This window comes from Jaculus jaculus, chromosome 20, assembly GCF_020740685.1.
Source record: "Jaculus jaculus isolate mJacJac1 chromosome 20, mJacJac1.mat.Y.cur, whole genome shotgun sequence".
NCBI lineage: Eukaryota > Metazoa > Chordata > Mammalia > Rodentia > Dipodidae > Jaculus > Jaculus jaculus.
In genome coordinates, this window is record NC_059121.1 from 24,482,336 (window position 1) to 24,505,444 (window position 23,109).

Below are 23,109 nucleotides of genomic sequence, written 5' to 3' on the forward strand. Positions count from 1 at the left end.
GAACTCAACTCTCTGCCTGACCTGTTAAGGATTTCAAGGTCATTTGAGTTCTAATTGTCCTTCATTAAGCAAGACCCTCAGCCACTTAGCTATAAGATCTCAAGGGTCTCTTCTGAGCCCCTTGCAAACCTTGACAGGACGTGACTGTCGTAAACATGTTGCTGACGAATAGGCAAAGCCCTTGGAAATCATATCCTTTCCTCTCAGACGACAGCATTTTGGGGATAAAAGTGTAGAGAAAGGTCTTGTATCTTTTTTTTTTAATTAATTAATTTATTTATTTATTTGAGAGCGACAGACACAGAGAGAAAGACAGATAGAGAGAGAGAGAGAGAATGGGCGCGCCAGGGCTTCCAGCCTCTGCAAACAAACTCCAGACGCGTGCGTCCCCTTGTGCATCTGGCTAACGTGGGACCTGGGGAACCGAGCCTCGAACCGGGGTCCTTAGGCTTCACAGGCAAGCGCTTAACCGCTAAGCCATCTCTCCAGCCCTGGAGCTTCCATTTTCGATCAGAATGCTAACCTGGTGAGCCTGGTACGCCACACCCCACGGGACTGAGGCCATAGGCAAGCGTGGTCATGCCCAGCTGTCTACATGGGTGCTGGGGAATTGAACCCAGGGACAATCAGGGCCTCTTTGGCCTTCATGTTTTGGGTATCAGGGGCTGTCACTGGCTTGAAGCCATCTCCCCAGCCCGAGTTTTGCTCTTTGATTTTTCTTCCTTAATGACCAAGAATTGACTAATTGTATATACTGTGCTCACTAAACTGTCCAGTAAGCATTGCTCTTAATGTTCATATGCATATGTTAATGCTACCCTCACTTTTAGTTAGAGAAGCTTCTCTTTTCAGATGGCAGTGACCTTGGGATGATTCAGAAGGCACCACAGAGCTGAGAAGTGACAGAGGAGTGCTCAGTGATGAAACATCTCAATCATACCTTCCAAGGCTCAGGGTCCATTGTGGAGGAGCTGGTGGAAAGAATGTAAGAGCCAAAGGAAGGGTAGGACTCCTTACAACGTGCTCTCCCCAGACACAAAATGGCCTGGATATCCATGACCTCACAGTGCCTGACACTACCTACACAAGACCATCATAAGAGGAGGAAAAGATCATGACATCCAAATAAAAGAGACTGCTTGAGAGGGGGAGGGGATATGATGTGGGTGGAATTACAAAGGGGAAAGTGGGGGGAGGGAGGGCATTACCATGGGATATTGTTTACAATCATGGAAGTTGTCAATAAAATAAGAATTGACAAATTATAAAAGTCAGAACCAAGAGTGAGGAGGACCCATCTGGATAGACAGTTTTGGAAATTCTTGCTTCAGATGGCGTGTGGGGATGGGGGGAGTAAGGGTCACCACTTTTCCTCTGTCACAGGAGCATTGATGCTGGACGCCCCTGGAGAAAGGAGCTTTGGGGATGTGTAAACCCTCTGCCGAGATGCAAGAGGGCTTTGTGTGGTTTGGCGCCAGCATCCACGTCTGCGCCCAGTGAGCAGATTCACTGTCCTCAAAGTCCCGTGACCACGGGTTCTCGCAGAGGAAGAGCCCACGTTCAAGACAGCAGCGAGCCACGTGGTGAATTATAATTCTACTGTTCGAGGTGCAGAAAGCCTGGGAGAAGTGACTTGCTCTTCCATTGTGCCCTTAAACTTCCGTGAGCACGTTGGACAGAGGGACAATGTAGTCAACGGGGGAATTCAACTGCCAAAACCACTCTGGTGGGGATTTGCTCATCGCGAAAGCTAGGATCGTGATTTCTTAGAAATCCGTGCTGCCAAGAAGAGATGTGCAAATATTCCTTTTGAGAAACTAAGTACCGTAATCTACATGCAGAACATTTGCAGATTTTAACCTTAACGTCTTCTTTTCATAGCCACCTATTTTACTTTTGAGGACTCAAAATATACAAGAAAATAGCACAGCAAGTTAAGCAGAAAACCAGAATGAGGCCTTCAGAATACCGGTGTATCCAATCCATCCTTCCCCTTTACCCATCGCACAGAATTTAGCAATTACTATGTGAATGTCTGCCAGGTCTCAAATATATTACCTAAAGAACTTGGGGAGATCATGAAAAACTGTTATCGCTTTTTACAAATATCTAACCCCAGAAACAACATGCGAGATTGGACATAAAATATTGTCACCCTTCCTTCCATTAATTAGATTATGGCAAATCATGCAATGACAAGAAAATATGATGGAGTTCATTTTTATTATTTTGAAGTTAAATTTTATGATATTGCATATAGAGTCATACCTGACTTAATGCCAAACATACTTTAAAAAAAAACAGTGTTAGGTGGTTTTGTTGTTATACCATAATAAAATGGTCTTAAATAAGATCACTGTGGCATCTCTGAAGGACATAATGTTAAGGGATAACCTCACCATTTGTAAACCATGGTTGATTAAAATTTTCCTATAAGCCGGGCGTGGTGGTGCACACCTTTAATCTCAGCACTTGGGAGGCAGAGGTAGGAGGATTGCTGTGAGTTCGAGGCCACCCTGAGAATACATAGTGAATTCCAGGTTAGCCTTGACTAGAGTGAAACCCCACGTTGAAAAATCAAAATAAATAAATAAACAAAAATAAAAAGTTCTTATACATTATGTACACATAGCATATATGCATCATTGTTTATGCATATTTATGTTTACTAAATCCATTTACAACAAAAAGCTGGAGTTAACTTGATTATATGGAAGTTTAGTTGCATTATATATGGGCATATAGGAATATATATAGTAAATAAATGCAATATGTGTATACGTAGTCACTTTTATCTCTACTTAAAATACTCCCATAGGGCTGAAGAGATGGGTTAGCAGTTAAGGCACGCTTGCCTTTGAAGTCTAATGACATAGGTTTGATTCCCCAGTGCCTATGGAAGCCAGATGCATGAGCTGGCGCATACATCTTGCAGTGGCTGGAGGCCCTGGAGTGCCCATTCTCTCTTTCTTTCTATCCACCTCTCTCTCACTCTCTCTCCCCCTGAAAAATAAATAGATAAATAAACAAACAGCCCAAGCTTACCAGCATCTAAAAGAAATGCATTCCCATCGCCTTGTAGTGGGAGTGAAATCCAATTTCCTCGACTTGTTTCTAAGACCTGCTTCCATGTGGAGCTTGTGCATCTGTCTGATCTCATTTCCCTCTCCTCTCCTCCTGGTCACAATGAGTCGCATTCACATGGCCTTTCCTGTTCCCTGAGCACATCCAGTACATTCTGTCTGGGGCCTTCCCAGCTCCCTGTCCCACTGCCTACGGTAGTTTCTCCAGCTCTGCACCACTTAGGTCATGACAAGCGTCCACCACGCGGGCCACGGCTCCGTGCTCCGTTCTCAGCGGGAACTCTGACCCCTCCACCTAGCCGCGCTGTCCCACTCCGTCACTCTGCCACTGGGGTCACAGGTACCCCACGTTTTCTCACATGTCTGTATTGTTTGGTGTCTCTCTGCCTACTAAATGCAGGATCCTTGAAAGGCCGGCCCTACCTTGTATTCACCTTTATTTTCTTAGCACCTGGGCAATCGTCATTGAACAAAACCCATTGCAAGTTAACATATGCTCTTCAATAAAGACTTGGAATGCAGAAACATGAGGAGTGAAAAGGGACTTCTCAGATTCCTAATACTCAAACATAAGTGTGATTATTTTGGATAAAATTTCCTCTCAGCATTTCTCCTCTATTTTATTTATTTATGAGCGAGATTAAGAATGGGCACACGAGGGCCTCTACCCACTGCAAACGAACTCCAGTCGCATGTGCCACCTTGTGCATCTGGCTTACGTGGATCCTGGGGAATCAAACCTGGGTCCTTTGGCTTTGCAGGCAAATGCCTTAACCACTAAGCCATCTCTGCAGCCCTCCCCTCTATTTAAACCATGGTGCTTACCTATTATCCACTATGTTGCTATGCCCAGGATCCCATTGTGTCTTACTACTTCTTCCTTCCATATCTTCTTGAAATGACAAAATCATTCTGCGTCATTTCTTCCTCGCAACAACCTTGTGCAAACCTAGTGGTTATTAACAACTGGCAGGTAAGGAACCCGAAATGGACTAGTGCTCGATGTGTTTCCTGGTCTGTGTGCCGGGGTGGCTAAGCTCTGGCTCTTTGCTTGGCTCAATTTCTTCAGCCTTGTTGCTTTATCCTTTAGGAGTTCTGATCACAAATGGTCTGCTCATTTTCTTCACAAAATGTGTCATTCTTTGTCACTATCCCTCCATCACATTTGATTTATATTTCTATTTTTCTGTCTCATTTGATAAATCTGGACAATTTCAACTCACCCGTTTCTCTTTCAAAATGGATTTATAGCTCACTATCTATGTCATCATTTCGCATGGGGTATATGATCCTAATCAGTTTATATAACTCTAGAAATTAGATGGCAAAGGAGCCCATCTAACTCATCTAATTCAGTGCCTACTACTTAGTGAATTCAAAGCCAGACTAGGTTTACACAAGACCCTAGCTCAAAGTGAATGACTATACAAACAAATAAAAGACCACTTAATAATAATAATAAGTCCTGAATGTCCAATACAAGGAAACTGAGTAGGCAAATCGCAGTATAGAAAAAATGAAATTTTATAATTATTAAAAACAGTAAATAGTGAAGAATAAAGGGAGGGTAAAAATGTTTAATGAAAGCCTAATACAAAACTAATTTTCAGAAGAGAAGAAAAATACAAAGTAGCCTATAAAATATTAACCCAGCAAGTAGTTTAATTGTGAAAGCAATTTGCTGTGTTCCACATTTCATCCATTGTATAATATTCTTGCAATAAGCAAAAATCAGAAAGCATTCACTTCCTTTCATGTCCTAGAACACAAGCTCTTTCTTACCTCCCTTCCATCTTGTTTTCAGCACTTAATCTGATGATCGCACCCGTGAAAATATCACTGTGGTCCACAGGGGTGGTTTTAACTCTTAATTTCCCTTTTCTAGTTATTATATAACAGTTGGAGATCTGAGTCACTATGTGCCAAAATGGCAATGGTGATAAATACTCCCGTCTCAATGTCTTAAATGGCTACATGACAACTTCAGTTCCATGGGTGTCATGTTCACTGTGTGAGCTCTTTCATATCTACGATACGATGTCAGTGGACATCTCTCTGATTGTACGACTATGTTAGCTCCCTTCACAACAGTCCATCCAATAAAACTGTTAAACTTATAGACACATATTTATTAAGTGGACTTTATCATCTTGTGTCCATTTCTTTTTTTTTTTAAGGAAATACTTAATTTATTTATACATTGAGAGAGAGACAAGAGGGACCGAGAGAGAGAGAGAGAGAGAGAGAGAGAGAGAGAAAGAGAGAGAGGGGGGGGAGAGAGAGAGGGAAGAACATGCCAGGGCCTCTTGCCACTGCAAAGGAACTTCAATTATTTATTTGTTTGTTTGTTTATTTACCTATTTGCAAGCAGAGAGAGAGAGAGAGAGAGAGAGAGAGAGAGAGAGAGAGAGAGAGATAGGGAGAAGAGAGTCAGATAGCATATCTCTTACCCAAGACGGAGGAGAATGATCGGTAAAAGGGAAGAGGGCTCGCAATAGAGTGATGAGGTTCAAGATTTCAGGAACCAGGACACCTCGCACTGAGCCTGTAGTCTGTGTGCACTGGTGTTTCTGTTGGCTTGTCTCCTAGCGCCCCTTGCTACATACAAACCTAAAGGTTGTGTGGTGGAGGTTTATGAAGACAAGGATTAGTAAATACAAAGGAAATATGAGAGGATTCATGTCAGGGATCTCTTGTCCCTGTATACATTGTGTTTTGAGGGCGAGGGGTGGTCTCACTCTCTCTCTCTCTCTCTGTGTCTCTTTCTCTGTCTGTCACACTCAAATAAATAAATAAAAATGAACAAAAAAATTTAAAAAAATAAAAAGAAATAAAATAAAATTTAAAGTTTAGCCCTCTGCTCCTTTCGTGTAGCGTAACCCGTGGTACATGCGGTTGTCCGCTATGAGGCTAGAGCGAGTGGAATCCAGGTTCGGCGTGCTCAGGCCGAATTTCTCTTCCATCTCACACAGGGCAAATAGGAAGTTGGTTCCAAAGATGGAATGGGCAGTAGCTCTCACAATAACTCTTGAGCCAACAAGAGTACTTCACAGTCCCCTCATCCATTATTGGGGACGGCAAGTCTACCGGAGGGAAGCTCATCTTCCTGTGTCCAAAAACTGGTATCAGGATGCTTGTGTCGCTGGCCATCGGAAAGCCTTTCTCCTTTCACTCACAAGTCTCACGACATCAGTCAACATCCATGACACAACCGGCTAACACAGTAGCCAGTGCACAAGGTTCCACTGAACAGAGAAGTCTACATCGAGGAAGTTGAGGGAGAAATGATGAGGGCAGTGTATTCCTCTCGGGAGTTCAAAGAAACTTGGGAGTGTGTTACTTGCTTATAGAGATAGAATAAGGATTGGAATGAATTTCATCTCAATTTTAACAAAGAGAGAGAGAAAGAGAGAGAGAGAGAGAGAGAGAGAGAGAGAGATGCCAGATGACATTTTGGAACATAATCCCCTACCTTATGGTTTGTGGACATCGTTTTTTATAGTAAATGTATATATCATGTATTTGACAGTTACTCTGTGTTCATATAAAATGATTGGCGTCACTCATTTGCAAAGTCAGAAACACACCTTCTAATGCATTGCTTAGGTTTGGGGGATGTTATGGGTTAAAGTACAATCGCCTCACACGTAACACACTGATTCCCCACGCTGCCACGTGAGTGCATTTGGAGTCAGGGACTGCAAGGAAATGACCAAGGTTAAGTGAAGTCATCAGAGTGGACCCAGGTCTGTACCAAAGGAAGGGACACCAGAGGACAGGCCAGGCAAAAACATGGAGAGAAGGTGGCCAGCTGTAAACCAGCAAGTGCCCCACTCCACCCCACCCCAGTCCTCAAAATGCCTACACTGCTGACCTCCATGACTGTTAGGAAATAAAAGTGCCTGTGGTCTTTTGTCATGGGACTAGACAGAGAGAAGTCTAATGATAGCATAAATTCTCAAGTTACTATGATAGGTTATATAGAGAAATCTAAACTTACTCTGTATCCTGTAAGGTCCATATTTTATGCAATGTGTTAAGGTCTGGGGAGAATGGGGCATGAGGGGGGAGTAAGAGAGAAGAGGAGAGAGAGAGAAATCCCATCAAGTTATGTGAACTGCTACAGGCTACTTGTGGTTAGGTCATTTCAAGGCCTTTCTGCATTTCAGCAATTTGACCTTGAAAGCAAACAACCACACAAAAGTCCCACAATTGTTTCCTATGTCCACTTACTATGACTCGGTGCCTCCTAAGAACTCAGTAGATTTTCTTATTTTGAAAAGGACTCTGGAAGATGGGCTGCCTGCCATCTGATACACGCACTGTCTCCTGATGACTACAGGGCACCACGAAATACTCCTGTTACTGTGACAACCACTGCCCATTCCATCTTTGGAACCGACTTCCTGTTTTGCCCCGTGTGTGTGAGATGGAAGAGAGATTTTCCCCATTCTCTCTCCATCCCTCTCTCTTTCCCTCCCCGTTTCCACCTGCTTTCCCTGTTACCTAAGTTGCTAAATGGAAAGTGCATTTCACATATTGCAGTCAGTGAATGAAAAATAAACAGAATTAAAATGATTATTTCTTCTGTACACTTCCATTCATAAGAAATATCTCTATAACTTTTTGGCTGTAGTCTTTCTTGCCTGATCATCAAAACCTTCATGAACCCCTCTTTTTTGTATCTCCCTTGATTCTCATCATTTGCGTCCTTTGTAGCTTGGAATGTTAATGAGCTGTTTTTAGTTTATTTTTAAAACTTTATTTTTATGAATTTATTTGAAAGAGAGAGAAAAAAGGCAGAGGGGGAGAGAGAGAGAATGGGTGCACTAGGGCCTCCAGCCACTGCAAACCAACTGCAATGGCATGTGCCACCATGTGTATCTGGCTTACATGGGTCCTGGGGAATCAAACCGATGTCCTTAGGCTTTGCAGGCAAACACCTTAACCGCTAAGTCATCTCTCCAGCCCTGCCTTCAGCTTTTCCTCCTTAACCACTCTTGGGTCTCAGACACTCAGCATCTGGTCCCTTGTTTGGAATGGACGTTTCCCAGAGAGCCACGTCGTCACTCTCACTGCATTGCAGTTTCTCTCTCACACCAGGCTCTCAGAGATTCTGCCCCCACCACTCCCTGGGAGATGGTAGAGTACCGTCCAGTGATTCCCATCTTCTGATAACCACGCCTTGGGTGAAAGTAGGCCTATGACCTTAACCAATAGATAGGGTTAAGGTTAAAATGAGAATGGAAAAGAATTTCTCTTCCACCTCACACAGGGCAAATAGGAAGTTGGTTCCAAAGATGGAATGGGCAGTAGCTCTCACAATAACTCTTGAGCCAACAAGAGCACTTCACGGTCCCCTCATCCATCACTGGGGACGGCAAGTCTACCGGAGGGAAGCTCATCTTCCTGTGTCCTTTTCAAAATAAGAAGGCCAAAAACTAGTATCAAGTGTCATGGCTGTCGCTCCTGTGGTTCCGTCTGTGAGACTGCAACCTCCACCTTGCCAGCTGGTGCTCTCCCATGGAGCAAAGGTTCTCAGCCCCCCTGAAAATGAGGGCACGTGTTGAACCTCTGAGGCTGGAGCAGCTCTGGACAAGTTTCTCAGGCACTAGGATCTCCATTAGAGAGAGAAAGAAAAAGAGGCAGAGAGCAAGACAGAGCATGCATAGGCGTGCCAGGATCTCCAGCCAACGAACTCAAGAAGCATGCACTACCTTGTGCATCTGGCTCACATGGGTATTGGGGAATCGAACCTGGGTCCTCCGGCTTTGCAGACAAGCACCTTAACCACTAAGCCACCTCCCTAGCCCTCCATTGCTTTTTTATCTGCGTGGTAGTTTATTATGTGGGCATCCCTCCCTGTTATCAGATAATGCATTAGAAAACCCTCAGCCTAGAGAGAAGCGCTTTAGTAAAGTCGGTTTCTGTTTGTCCTGTCTCTTTAGCATCATTGTGCATTTCAACTTAATTTTCTGAAACTGCTGCATCATGCGTAGCTGGGAGACAAATGACTCTCTTTGCTGATGTGCGTAAAAAGCCCACCATCAAGACCAAGAAAATATTATCAGTCCCCAGACCTTCCAGGAAGCCACACGGACAGGATGCAGGGTGATGAAGCCCTGCTCCACAGCTAAACAAACACGCTTCCAGCCCTGAGTGCAGCTAATTATTACCCAGAATATGTATAGCAACGGGAAATGGCCATAGGTCATGTTAGATCTTTTGTAGGCATGCACAACCACAGGAAGCATCTTTTGCAATAGCATTGTCTTTAGGCCGCAAGGGCCCCAGTGCAGGTAACGCTTCCTCCTTCTCAAAAAAAGAAAAAAAAAAAAAGAATTAAAAAAAAACCCAGCAAAGTGAATTATAGCTCTTTGGAAATGACCAGCCAGCATGTAAAGATATAAGCTTTGTAACGTGTGGCTTGTAGCTATGTCACTTAAAAAACACCCCCCTAGTCAAAGCCCAAAATGACCTCAACAACTGCCTGTGAACATAGCAAAAAGCTCCCCCCCCCACGCACCCCAGCTTTCAACGTAAGGAGAGAATGTGCTGGGTGTGGTGATTGTACAGTAATCCCTGCACTCACAAGGCCTTACAGTTCACAATTCTGCCAGTGTCTGGGATGTGGTAGGTCCTTCGACATTTAACAGTGTCCCAAGTAAATGGGTGATGGCAAAAGTAGGTGAGTAACAAGCTCACGGATTTCAAATATGCCTTGTCTTTTACGAGGTACAAAATGCTTCCCTTTTCATAATCACATTTGAGCCTGTCAGTGAGAAACAATAAAGCAGCAAATGGGTTGCTTGTGACTTACCTAAGGTCACTAAGAAAAGTGATGACATTTAACTCACCCTTCACAGCTAGACCTCTATGCTGCTGGGAACAGTAAGAGTGCTTAGTGCGTTCTGGCTCTGCTCAGGGGACCTTTGGTGGTACTTGGATATATGTTGCCTTGGCGCTTTGGGGGTAGGGTGCCGATCCAGCCAGATGAGCTATTTACACGCCAGCACAGTGAGACTCTGTCTATTCTCTCTCTTAGAAAGGATCATCAAGCTCTGCGCAGATGCCCCGACCCCAGCTCATGTAACCAGTGAGCAGTCTTTAAGTTGGCCCTGGGGCTGTGGTGGAATATTGCTACATCCTGGCTCTGAGATGCAAAATCTCATTCTCCGCCACCCCCCTCCCAAGTGAGGTGAGCATGATGAGTTTCTACTCATGTCATTTCTTTATTAGGATGCTTGACTGTGGAATCCAGGTCATGACAGGCGAAGCCAGTTACTTGCAGGTGCTGCGCTGGGAAGACTGGACGCTACCATGTCAAGGAAGGAAGGAAGCTGTTGACCCCTTCAAAGCAGCACGTGGCCAGAGTGCCCTGGCCATTTTCAAAGCAGTGCAAGAAACCATGGGACAGAGACAGGGTCAGTGATGATGAACGAAGAGTGTTGCCGTCGAACCTACATGGCATCGTTTACAATCAAGTGTTTTGGCAACCAGAATGTCTGAAGAGTCGCCATCTTTCCTAGGGGACTGTCAAGTTCAAGTGAAAATGGATGGAACTGCACGTGCCAAACAGAAGACAAATGGAAGTTTGGAGGGTGATGGCCAGCCATCTTCAAAACAGACAGAACGTCCTATATTGCACTCATTTCAAGAGCCAGCTAGAAGATGAGGAGGAACGTCAAACCAGACGATCTCTCTTTTCTTCCTAAATATATTTTATTTCTTTATTTTTGAGAGAGAGAGAAAGAGGCAGAGAGGAAGAGAGAGAGAATGGGCGTGCCAGAGCCTCCAGCCACTGCAAACAAACTCCAGATGCCTGTGCCCCTTGTGCATCTGGCTTCCCCAGATCCTGAAGAGTCAAACTGGGGTCCTCTGGCTTTATAGGCAAATGCCTTAACCTCTAAGCCATCTCTCCGGCTCCCAGATGATCTCTTGAGATGTTTTTCTAGGAATGAGTGCTAGGACACCAAGCCTAAATTCCAGGACCTGAATCAACAGGCTTATTTTGTTTTTTTCAGAAGACAGGTATTCCAAAATTGTAACTTATGAAGAATGATTTCTTGTGAATGACAAGAATGTGTGTACCACTTTACAGCTACCAAATTACAGAGAGTGAATGCAAATCTAATGTTGGAAATGTTGGTAAATTTCTACATTATAAATGGCTATACTGGGCTGGAGGGATGGCTTAGCAGTTAAGGCGTTTGCCTGCAAAACCAAAGGACTCAGGTTCAATTCCCCAGAACCCACATTAGCCAGATGCACAAGAGTGCGCATGCATCTGGAGTTCATTTGCAATGGCTGGAGGCCCTGGCATGCCCATTCTCTCTCTGCTTCTCTCTCACTGCCTCTTTCTCTGTCAAATAAATAAATAAAAATAAAATATTAAAAGAAAAAATAAATGGCTATGCTATTCAAAATGTGATAAGACCTAAATACCACCCCCCACACACACCCCACATACACATATGTATAGTCTCGGACATAATAATGCCCTCTGGGAAATTATCCAAGAGGAAACAGGAAAAAAAAACCTTCATGTATCTTATATATAAAACAATGGGACAATAGTTAATGAGGACAAGGCACACAATATATTCATTAAAGCATAAACATGAAACCCAGGTGGAAAAAATATAAATGTAATAGACCAAGTTAAAAAAAAAAACACATTTAAGTGGTGAATACATCTAAGACAAGTTTAAATTCATACTTCTAAACACAAAAAGAAAGGAAATACTCTTCCTGTTAAGATGAATATTTTAGTATGTGTCATTTGTGATATGATCACGTATTCAGCTTCTATAAGCTAAATTTACTAGTCAAATTTGGTATTTCAATACGTAAGCTTACCTTGCAGCTAAAAACAGAATATGTGTGTGTGTATGTGTGTGAAAATTATAGGTGAGAGCCAAGCATGGTGGCGCACGCCTTTAATCCCAGCACTCAGGAGGCAGAGGTTGGAGGATCACCGTGAGTTCTAGGCCACCCTGTGAATACAGAGTGAATTCCAGGTCAGCCTGAGCTAAAGTGAGACCATACCACGAAAAACAAAACAAACAAAAAAAAATTATAGGTGAACTAAATTTGCTACTTAATGTATTTTCATTATAAAATTAAAATTTTATAATATCAGTCTATATGGAACATCAATTTAATACATTTTTGCCAAAGGAAAACATGTACTTTTCTATCAGTTAAAAGGTCACTTCAACACAGCCTTTAAGAAATTGGAAGGTTAGAAATCAGTGTGGCTTTATGTTTATGGAGACCCTTAAAATGTGTATCTAGATAACCTGATGGCAAATATGACCAAGCCTAAGCACCCATGCTTGACTCTCCAGATCCCACGTAAGCCGGACGCACAAAGGCGAGGCAAGCACAAGGTCGCACATGCCCACTAGGTGGCGCAAGTGCCTGTAATTCAATTTCAGTGGCTGAGGCCCTGGACCACCAGTTCTCCCCCCACCTTAAAATTAAAACCTTTAAAAATTAAATTAGCCAGGTGTGGTGGCGCTCACCTTTAATCTCAGCACTTTGGAAGCAGAGGAAGGAGAATTGCCATGAGTTCGAGGCCACCCTGAAACTCCATAGTGAATTCCGGGTCAGCCTGGACTAGAGTGAAACCCTACCTTGAAAACCACCACCCCCCAAAAAATCAAATTAAATTAAACAATAAAAGAAAGATTAAATCCCAAACTCCAAATTACTGTCCCAGGTAAGTGCGTTGATATACTGTCCAGCAAGGACGAGTAGTGAGCAGGGAGAAGAGAGCGTAAATGGGGACCAGCCCAAACTGGAGGCCACGGCGACCTGGGTCTACTGACGGGACCTAAACACACGATCTATGAAGAGCTCAGGGTCGCAACCCTTCAAATGAAAGCAAGCTCCATTAAAAATCTTCAGCTCTCTCTTGTTCAGACGGATGCAGATCCAAAGGAGAGAAACAGCTCTTCGCACCTCACCAGGGCCCCAGCTGAGACCATAGAATAACTGGAGAAATGAGCAAAAGTGCTGCTTTCTTGGTGAACCTGGTACCAGCACAAGGGTGAAGGAGACAGACACAGAGAACGCTCAACTCCTACCAAGCCAGAGAGCCAGAGACACAGAGGCTCCCAAGACCTCATCACTGAAGTAGACCTAAAATGAATCCATCATGGCTCAGGGAAATTTGCAGAAGAGGGGCGGAAGGATTGTTAGAGCCACAAGTTGGGTCATCATACACAAAGACATTGCCTCCTCCCCATAACTGATGGCTACCCCCACAATGCACGACCCACCTTCCCCAAGGAGGAGGGTGCCTGCGGGTGGGAGAGGACAGGGAGGAGGCTAACGATGGTACCAACGAGGCTGTATACATACTGTGTACGTAACTAATAAAAGGAATAATAAGGAATAATTGAGAAGGTAAAAAAAAAAACTTCAGCTAAGACAGTTAGGAAGAACTAAGCAACAATTATGAAACTTCAAGTTGCAATAACAAAATCATAATTAAGAAAGGGCTTAACAATAGGATCATCATTATTGAAACGAGAATTAGTGAATAATAATAATTTATATTAGAGAAAAAACTCCAAAGGGAAAATAGAATAGAGAAAGTAGATGTAGGCTGAAGTGATCAAAGGCACTTGCTTTCAAGGTCTGATAGCCTCGGTTTGATTCCCCCAGTGCCCACGTAAAGCCAGATGCATAAAGTGGTACACACATCTGGAGATCATTTTCAGTGGCAAGAGGCCCTGGTGTGCCCATGATCTCTCTAACACTTCTTTCTCTGTCTCCCTCTGTCAAAAAAATAAAGAAATGACACACACGCACACACGCATGCGTGAAAGTAGACGCGAGGGGACTGCACTGAGGGCTTCTCACATGCAGTGCGTTTTCTTCACTCATGGTAACGGCGTTCAGTGTAATGCCTGCCCATACCAAATTAGCAAACGCACGTCATTGTTCCTATGGGAGAGCATTCCCTTTAAGTCTCTGGTCTCAGCACATCCACCCATCAATTAATACATAAATTTGTTTCGCAATGAGGCTGTGTAAACACATGTTTTTTTTAGGACATTTTGAAAAGCAAAATCAACTAAAGTACAAAAACATAAAAATCCTGGTGCTGAATAAGAAAATGCAGAGTGTGCTCGGGTGACGGTAAAGCTGGGATGGACAGAGGGCCGCTCTGCTGGCCTCAGTTGGGAACATCATGCACTGCGGGAGTTGAAATCCTTGCTACTGTATTCACATCCCACCACACGATCCTACACAGCGTCTTCAGTAGCAAAGGGAATGGGGCTGAAGATAAATGATGCTACTGTTTTTATGAGATTCAGAAAGGGCTTGTGGGGGAGAGATGCCAGCATTGCCCTAATGCTTTTATTGGTTGTACATTCTAAGTACATTTTAAGACTAAGGAAAGAGATCTTAAGTGCTAACAATTTCTGTCAAAGAAGTGACGATGGTTCAGCATTTAAGGCTCTTGCCTGTAGAGCCTAATGATCTGGGTTCGATTCCTCAGTACTCATGTGAAACCAGATGCACAAAGTGGCACACGCATCTGGAGTTTGTGTGCATTGCCTAGAGACCCTGGAATGTCCATTCTCTTCTCTTTCTCTCTCTCTCTCTCTCTCTCTCTAATTTGCAAATAAATAAATACAATATTTTAAAATATTTTTACTTATTTTATTTATTTGCTTGAGAGCAACAGAGAGAGAGAGAGAGAAAGAAAGAGGCTGAGAGAGAGAAAGAGAGAGAGAATGGGCATGCCAGGGCCTCCAGCCACTGCAAATGAACTCCAGACGCATGCGCCCCACTTGCACATCTGTCTAACATGGGTCCTGGGGAATCAAGCCTCGAACCGGGGTCCTTAGGCTTCACAGGCAAGTGCTTAACCGCTCGCTAGACCATCTCTCCAGCCCCAGTATATTTTTCAAAAAGAAGTGAAAACTAATTTGTCCAATAATCTTAAAAATAAGCACAGAAACATGAAAATAGAAGTTGAGAAATGTTCAGTTTGGCAGTCACTCAGAGTCCATCCAATCGCACAGAGCAGTAGGTGGCGTTTGTGGCCCTCCCTGGCATCATTCACTTGTCACAATGGTCCCCAGCACATGGCAAGCAGTGAGCGGGCTGCACGCTGACAAAGGGATTCACTTGAACCCTTGTACTTCTCTCTCACCTTCTAGCAATAAGAAATCATAAGAAAATGATGCCATGAAAGTCTGATTATTTGAGAGGAATATACAAAGCACTATAGTAAAAATGGGTATTTCTTATATTCAATGCTTTATTTATTTATGTGTGTGAGGAAGAGAAAGGCAGATAAAGATAATGGGTGCACCAGGGCTTCCAGCCACCACAAACACACCCCAGATGCATGTGCCACCTTGTGAATCTGGCTTACGTGGGTCCTGTGGAATCAAACCTGGGTCCTTAGGCTTTGTAGGCAAGTGCCTTAACTGCTCAGTCATCTCTCCAGGCCAAAAAGGGAATGTCTTAATTACCACGACACTTGCATAAATTATTGATGAATCACTTTCAATTTTGCATTATGTATTATTAGGGCAATGCAGAACTTAGGTTTTTTTTTCTAAAAATAATTTATTTATTATTTATTTGCAAATAGAGAGAGAGAAAATAGCCACAGTACTAGGGCCTCCTACCGCTACAAATGGTCTCCAGATGCATGCTCCATTTTATGCATCTGGCTTTACATGGGTACAGGGGAATCAAACCTGTATCCCTCAGGCTTTGAAAGCAAGTGCCTTTAAACTCTGAGTCACCTCTCCAGCCCATTTGCAACATTCCCCTCCCCCGCACCCCAGGTAGGGTTTCACTGTAGCCCAGGATAACCTGGAATTTACTATATTGTTCCAGGGTGGCCTCGAACTCCTCCCGAATGCTGGGATTAAAGGCATGCACCACCATGCCTGGCCCATTTGCATTATTAAAAACAATAAAGACCATCTAAAGGCATTCAAACTTCCAGCTCAGCTTTTCTTCTACTTCCCGATCCCCACCCCACACCCAGGGAACAACTCTAACGCCCAGAAAACTAAGTCAGTTATTGTGAAATTTCGATTTTATGCACCAGTCATTCAGAGTATGATTTAGAAGGGGCCATAAGGTCTAGGATGGCCCCGTGGCCTAAGAAAGCCACCAAGAAGCCAGCGGCTGAGGAATGGAACAAAACGGGAAAACAACCTGGAATCGAGCCATCTTACCGACCTGACCGGAGGCCAGTGTGTTTTCACTCTGTTTCCACATGGTATCCAGGGAAACTGAATGAGCCCCACACAGAGACAGAGCAGGATCACCGCGGAAGGGGAGAATGACAATTGCCAATGCTCCAGGCACCCACGGGCGTGACGGCTCCGCCCGTGCTTCTGCACCCACAGCGAAGGGGTCACTCACGCCGTCAGTGCCCGTTGCTCGGTTTGAACATTAACCTCCGTCTCAGACAGAAAGCCTTTCTGTGTTCCGGATTTATGAATGACCTCTGCGGTGCAGCAAGATAATGTCGGAACTTTGTGGCCTGTGCCAACTACCTGAACAGTCAGAACAAGCGGATGTATTGGACAGTTGTGAGGTGCCACAGTGTTCCGTGAGCCGAAAACACAAGCCAACCGTGCGGTTCGGTTCTGTCCTGGGTAGCAAAGTGACTTACTTGTGCAAGTGTCTGAGGACCCAGACTGGATAAAACACCTGGGTGCATGCCAATTCGAGGTAACTATAACTGACAAAATCATGAATCAGTGCATTTTCAAATTTATACAATTAAGTAAAACGGCTCTAAAATGATCTGAACAGAACATGCATTGCACAGAGTAGAAGGATCTGATATTGTACCCATAAACCCTTTCAAAGTTAACGTGACACAGATTGACAAAAAACATTATTTAAGTGATTGCTATGGCCAGGTGTGGTGGTGGCCAGATGTGGTGGTAAGAGCTTTTAATCCCAGCACTCGGAGGATTACTGTGAGTTCGAGGCCAGCCTGAGACTCCATAGTTATTTCCAGGTCAGTCTGGGCTACAGAGACCCCACCTTGAAAATCAAAACAAAACAAAACAAAAACACCAAAAGATTGCTATGGTACTATGTAAAAGTCAGAATTAAAACTGGGGAGCTCTAGGGAGATAGCTTACTTAGCAAACTGCTTGTCTCAAAAGCGTGCAGACTCTAGTTCGATTCCCCAGTACCCACATTAAAAAAAAAAAAAAAATCTGGGCATGGTTACATGCGCCTGTAATCCCATTAGAGACAGAAGGCTCTCTGGGATTCACTGGCCAGATAATGTGTCCTCCCCGGTGAAGTCCAGGCCAGCACGGGAGCCTGTCTGAGGAAGAGGCCAGTGTTCTGGAGTAGGGCAACTGAGCACCCTCTCTGACCTCCATATTCACCCCCACACCCGTGCACAGCACCCCTCCAGCGTCAAAGATTAAGATGGACATGCAAAAGATTAATTGGAGAAGAAGCATGAATCTCTACGTCTCTGCAAGCCACTTTTCCCTTCTCTTTTCGGTGTGTGCGCGTCTCTTCACCTGATTCCTTGCGCTCTCTGCACTCCGTCATACTGAAGCTAACCTAGAGAACCACTGAGTCCGAAGCAGCCTGCTGCCCTGCGCTGGTACTGAAGGTATATGCCACCACACCCAGCTTCTATGTGGGCTCTGCGGGTCAAAATTCAGGTTCCCCCAAGGTTTATTTTTTTTTTCTTTTTCTTTCACTTTTTTCTTTTTAAATTAAGTAGAAACTGTGTGTGGACACATCATATGTCGGTACCATCCTCTCCCTCCTCCCTCCCAATCCTCGTTTGTGCAACCCGCACTTGACTCACTTAACCATGTCCCTGGCCCCCCCGCAATTTTATTTATTATTTATTTTCAGGAAAATCTGCCTGAAGCAGTATATAACTTGACTATCCAAGTTGGAACGCTGTTTCGTATCACGCATCAAAAACAACGTCCTGGGCTGGAGAGATGGCTTAGCGGTTGAGCGCTTGCCTATGAAGCCTAAGGACCCCGGTTCGAGGCTCGATTCCCCAGGACCCACGTTAGCCAGATGCACAAGGGGGCGCACGCGTCTGGAGTTCGTTTGCCGTGGCTGGAAGCCCTGGCGCGCCTGTTCTCTCTCTCTATCTGCCTTTCTCTCTGTGTCTCTGTCGCTCTGCCTCTTTCTCTCTGTTACTCTCAAATAAATAAATGAAAATAAACAAAAATTAAAAAAAAAAAAAAACAACGTCCTGATGATCAACTACCTTAGCACGTTAAGCGTGTTTCTGAAACAACCTCGTCAGCAGAATGGCAGCGGGCTAGAGTCCGAGGGATTCTCCTCCCGTTTCTCTGACCTTAAGCTCCTCTTGGCTTCGCTCTCGTTCTGCTCTTTCCTGTGTTGCAGCCTTGGATCGACTCTGCCTTCCTCCTGTCAATCAATCTAACCTCTCCCTTCCACATCCTAGACCCTACTTAGCTGCTTTCTCATCATCATCTGTGAGAGTCTTTTGTGCCAATGCTGGCCACCAGTCTTCCTGCGTCTCCTTTCCCTGGGCAAAGACCCTTACCCCAACCTCAAAACTCTTCTCCTTTGCTGTATGTCTTTTGCTAGGAGGTCTTTGATACCTATGGATGCCTTATTTTTTGGGGAAAAAAAATATTACAGTTGTACCATAGTGGATCATAACCAAGAAAAAATTCAAATCTCATCACCATCATTTTATGGAAGCTTCTCCATGTTTGCGGAGGTGTTCAAAGACAACTTCTCCTCTCTTGATTCTCTCTCTATTCTCTTCTCCCTTTTATGATCAAATGTTCCTCCCGGCCTACGGGTCCTCACTTCCACTTATCCCCAGGCCCCTCCACTCTTGTTCCTACCGTTTGCACCCCGTGGAGACCACCCTCGTCAAAGCCACTGCACGTGCCTGGCTTCTGTAAGGTCGACTCTGAATGTGCCAGTGGTACCTCACTTCCTGAAGCCTTCTTTCTAATTCTCTGGCCACTCCTTGCCTCTCTTTTATTTTTTTTAATTATTTATTTATTTATTTGAGAGCGACAGACACAGAGAGAAAGACAGATAGAGGGAGAGGGAGAGAGAATGGGCGCGCCAGGGCTTCCAGCCTCTGCAAACGAACTCCAGACGCGTGCGCCCCCTTGTGCATCTGGCTAACGTGGGACCTGGGGAACCGAGCCTCGAACCGGGGTCCTTAGGCTTCACACGCAAGCGCTTAACCGCTAAGCCATCTCTCCAGCCCCTTGCCTCTCTTTTAGACTGCCTCTTCCTTCCCTGAGCCTCAAAGGAGTTCCCAGGTTGTACCCAGAGACATTTTCTACTCTTCTTTGCCTGACTCATCCAGGCCATGGCTTTAGTGTTTCTACAGATGAGGTCATCTCTCTCCAGGTCTCCAGTTTGCCTGTTCCTGAGACAATTCCATGAAACCACTGACTGACTAGGTGAGGGTACCTGGGGGTCTCCAACTCTAGCTGCACAAACTGATCACCACTTTCTTCCTGTTTCCCTCGTTCAGACAGTTGCCTCAGTGAATGACACCATACAGAGGTTTCAAATCACAACTTGAACTCCTGCCTTCTCTCTCCGTGTGACAGCACCATAAACCAGTCCCCATGTCCCACATAATTTTTTCCTTCTATCTTTCAAGGTGCTCCTCTCTCTCTCTCTCTCCCTCTCTCTTTCTTCGCTACCACTCACCAAGTTCTGATCACTATCATGTCACTGGCATGCTAAGCTAACGTTGAAACGGTTTTGTTTCCTAGATGTTCTTGGTGCCTTCTGTCTGGTCTCCATCCAACCAACTTCCCCCAGCAGTACAGCAATGTTGCTAATGATAACTTATGAGCAAGGCTCTTCCCTGCGTAAGAGAGACGGTTCCACTGTCCTGAAAATAGGAGGCAGGCTCCTTGCCAAGGTTTGCAGGACCCAAGGCCAGATGGCTTCTGACCTCTCACCTTCCACTCTCTGAAAACAGCTTGAATGTGTAATGATGTGTTTTTTTTTTTTTTTTTGTCACTTTTTCCATTCAAGGATTAAACATCTGGGCTGGAGACAGCTCTGTGGTTAAGGCACTTTCCTACCAAGCCTAACAACCAGGGTTCAATTCCCCAGTAATGGATGCGCTAAATGGCACATGCGTCGAGAGTTTGTTCATACTGGCCAGAGGTGCTGGCGCGCTCATTCTCTCTCTTTCTTGGCGTCTGTCTCTCTCCTCTCTGTCTCTGCTTGCAAGTAAATAAATAAATTGAATGTTTTTTTTTTTAAAGAACTAAACATCTGTCCCAGGATCGAGGAGATTTGGGTCTTCTAATAATGCTACTCTCTGTGTTTCTTACCACAACCTTAATCTACTGAGGATGGCAGAGAAATCAACTCCATGATCATTAAGCTCGTCCCTGGGAGATCAGAATTCTAATCCTTCTTTTCTGCCCTTTGCAGGCACCTTAGTGCATCACAGCGCTATTTCTGCATCTCTAACCCAACGTTTAGTTCTGTCTGACTCATTAATTCGGCACAAGCATCTATTACGCTATAGGAACAGGCTACAACTCTAAGTTACAGAAAACATAACTTTGAAAGTATATAAAAATGTTCAAGACACTGAGGGGGTAGGGAGCAGATGGTCTTTCATTTTGATAACTCAGAAGCTCAAAGATATGGTTGGATACTTATTTTCTTTTTTAAATTTTTTTTTGTTCATGTATTTATTTGAGAGCAACAGACAGAGAGAAAGAGGCAGAGAGAGAGAGAGAGAGAATGGGCACGCCAGGGCCTCCAGCCACTATAAATGAACTCCAGACGCTGCGCCCCCTTGTGCATCTGGCTAACGTGGGTCCTGAGGAATAGAACCTCAAACCAGGGTCCTTAGGCTTCACAGGCAAGCACTTAACCACCTAAGCCATCTCTCCAGCCCTGGATACTTATTTTCTCACCATCTTTCTGTGACACGACCAGTATATTAGCTTTATCTGTAAGATATCTTTTTTTCTTTTTTAAAAGATATTTTTAATTTTTTATTTATTTATTTGAGACACAGAGAGGGAGACAGAGATAGAGAGTGAGTGAGAATGAGCATTCCAGGGCCTGCAAACGAACTCCAGATGCATGCACTACCATGTGGATCTGGCTTATGTGGGACCTGGAGAATCGAACCTGGGTCCTTAGGCTTCGCAGTCATGCACCTTCACCGCTAAGCCATCTCTCCAGCCCCCTCTTTAAGATATCTTGCTGGCATCATGCCTGCAAAATAGTCATAACTTCCCTGAGTTTCACATCTAAACCTGACACCTCACATATCTTTATTGGCCCACATACCACTACCCACTGGCATATCCATCTGACAGTGATGAAAGGCACAGCTCACGCTAAGCACCCTCTCCATAGCCCGGATCTCCAAGCTATGCAGAAAAAGGTGCTGACTTGATAAATGTGAGCATGATGGGCTGAAGCCCGTTAGCTGTCCACAGTGGCTTAGGAGAGTGTTTGAACTTGCTTCCAAACAGGCTGCAATCCTACTCCTGACCCCTGCTTACTCCCCCCAGATACTGTGTCTGCGTAGACGTGATGGTTCCTGAAGGTGAGCTCCCAGTGGCTCGTGGAATTCGCTGTCATCTCCGTGGGTCAGAAGGAGATTAGGGCCATTGTCACACCCAGACTACTGTGTCAGGACTTGAGAGGTTCCGGCTCTTTCCTGGAAGGCCACTTCATTGCGTGTTCTGCCTGGTCAACCAGCGGTCGCTGTCACGACGACAATCAGAAGCAACAGACGGCGACTTTCCAGACCTTTGCTTTTCTTCCCGGAGGGCCAGGCACCTGTGCTCTCTCTTCCTGCGTGTTGTGGTGAATCTTTCTGTGATGACTTCAGCTGAGCCGCATTGGTGGTGGAGAGAAGACCATGGTGTTTGCCTGATGCTGAAAAATTTTCAGCCTCTGTTATTTTTCCTAATCTCCCTAAAATTCGTTTTTATTTCTAGTTTCTAAACTATTTATTTATTTATTTGAGAGCGACAGACAGAGAAAGAGGCAGAGAGAGAGAAAAGAAATGGGCACACCAGGGCCTCCAGCCACTGCAAAGGAACCCCAGATGCATGTGCCCCTTTGTGCATCTGGCTTACATGGTTCCTGGGGAATGAAGCCTCGAACCAGGGTCCTTAGGCTTCACAGGCAAGCACTTAACTGCTAAGCCATCTCTCCAGCTCCATTTTTATTTTTGAAAGCGAATTTCTTTATTTATTTTCAAGGAGAGAAACACACACACACCAGAATGAGGGACTCTAACCACTGCAATGGAACTCCAGATGCAGGTGAGTATTTGTGCATCTGGCTTTATTTGGGTGCTGGGGAATCGGACCCAAGTTGTTAGGCTTTGCAGGTAAGCACCTTAACCACCGAGCCATCTCTCCAGCCCCATATTTTAAAAAATATTTATGTTTGGAGCTGGGTGTGGTGGCACACGCCTTTCATCCCAGCACTCAGGAGGCAGAGGTAGGAGGATCGCTGTGAGTCTGAGGCCACCCTGAGACTCCATAGTGAATTCCAGGTCAGCCTGGGCTAGAGTGAGAACCTACCTCGGAAAACCAAATATATATATTTATGTTTGCTTATTTATTTGAGAGAGATAGAAAGAGGCAGATGCACAGAAAGAACGGGTGCACCAGGGCCTCTAGCCACCGCGAATGAACTCGAGATGCATGCACCACCTTGAGCATCTGGCTTATGTGGGTAGTGGGTAATTGAACTAGGGTCCTTTGTCTTCACAAACGAGTGCCTTAAGTTCTAAGCCATCTTTCCAGCACTGTATTTTTTTTTTAATATACCGACATGTCATTATTTTGCTGGAAGTCTGAAATTCTATCATTAGCAGCTCGTGTGTTTGCATGAGCAGGCATGCCCTTCTTAATGAGAGCCAGGATGGTGAGCACATGAAGCCAGGGAACAGTCACCGCCCACGTCAGAAGGAATTCATCTGAACTGACACAGTTGTTGTGATAACTGCCTCTTCGCGTTGAAATCTCCCTCTCTT

General features: G+C 44.6%; 1 protein-coding gene across 1 annotated transcript in view; it reads right to left on the reverse strand.

Annotated features, from left to right (window-relative positions):
- Positions 1-23,109, reverse strand: part of Itga2 (integrin subunit alpha 2) — a 100,055-nt gene that overhangs the window by 72,594 nt on the left and 4,352 nt on the right. The gene's annotated exons all lie outside the window — the stretch shown is intronic.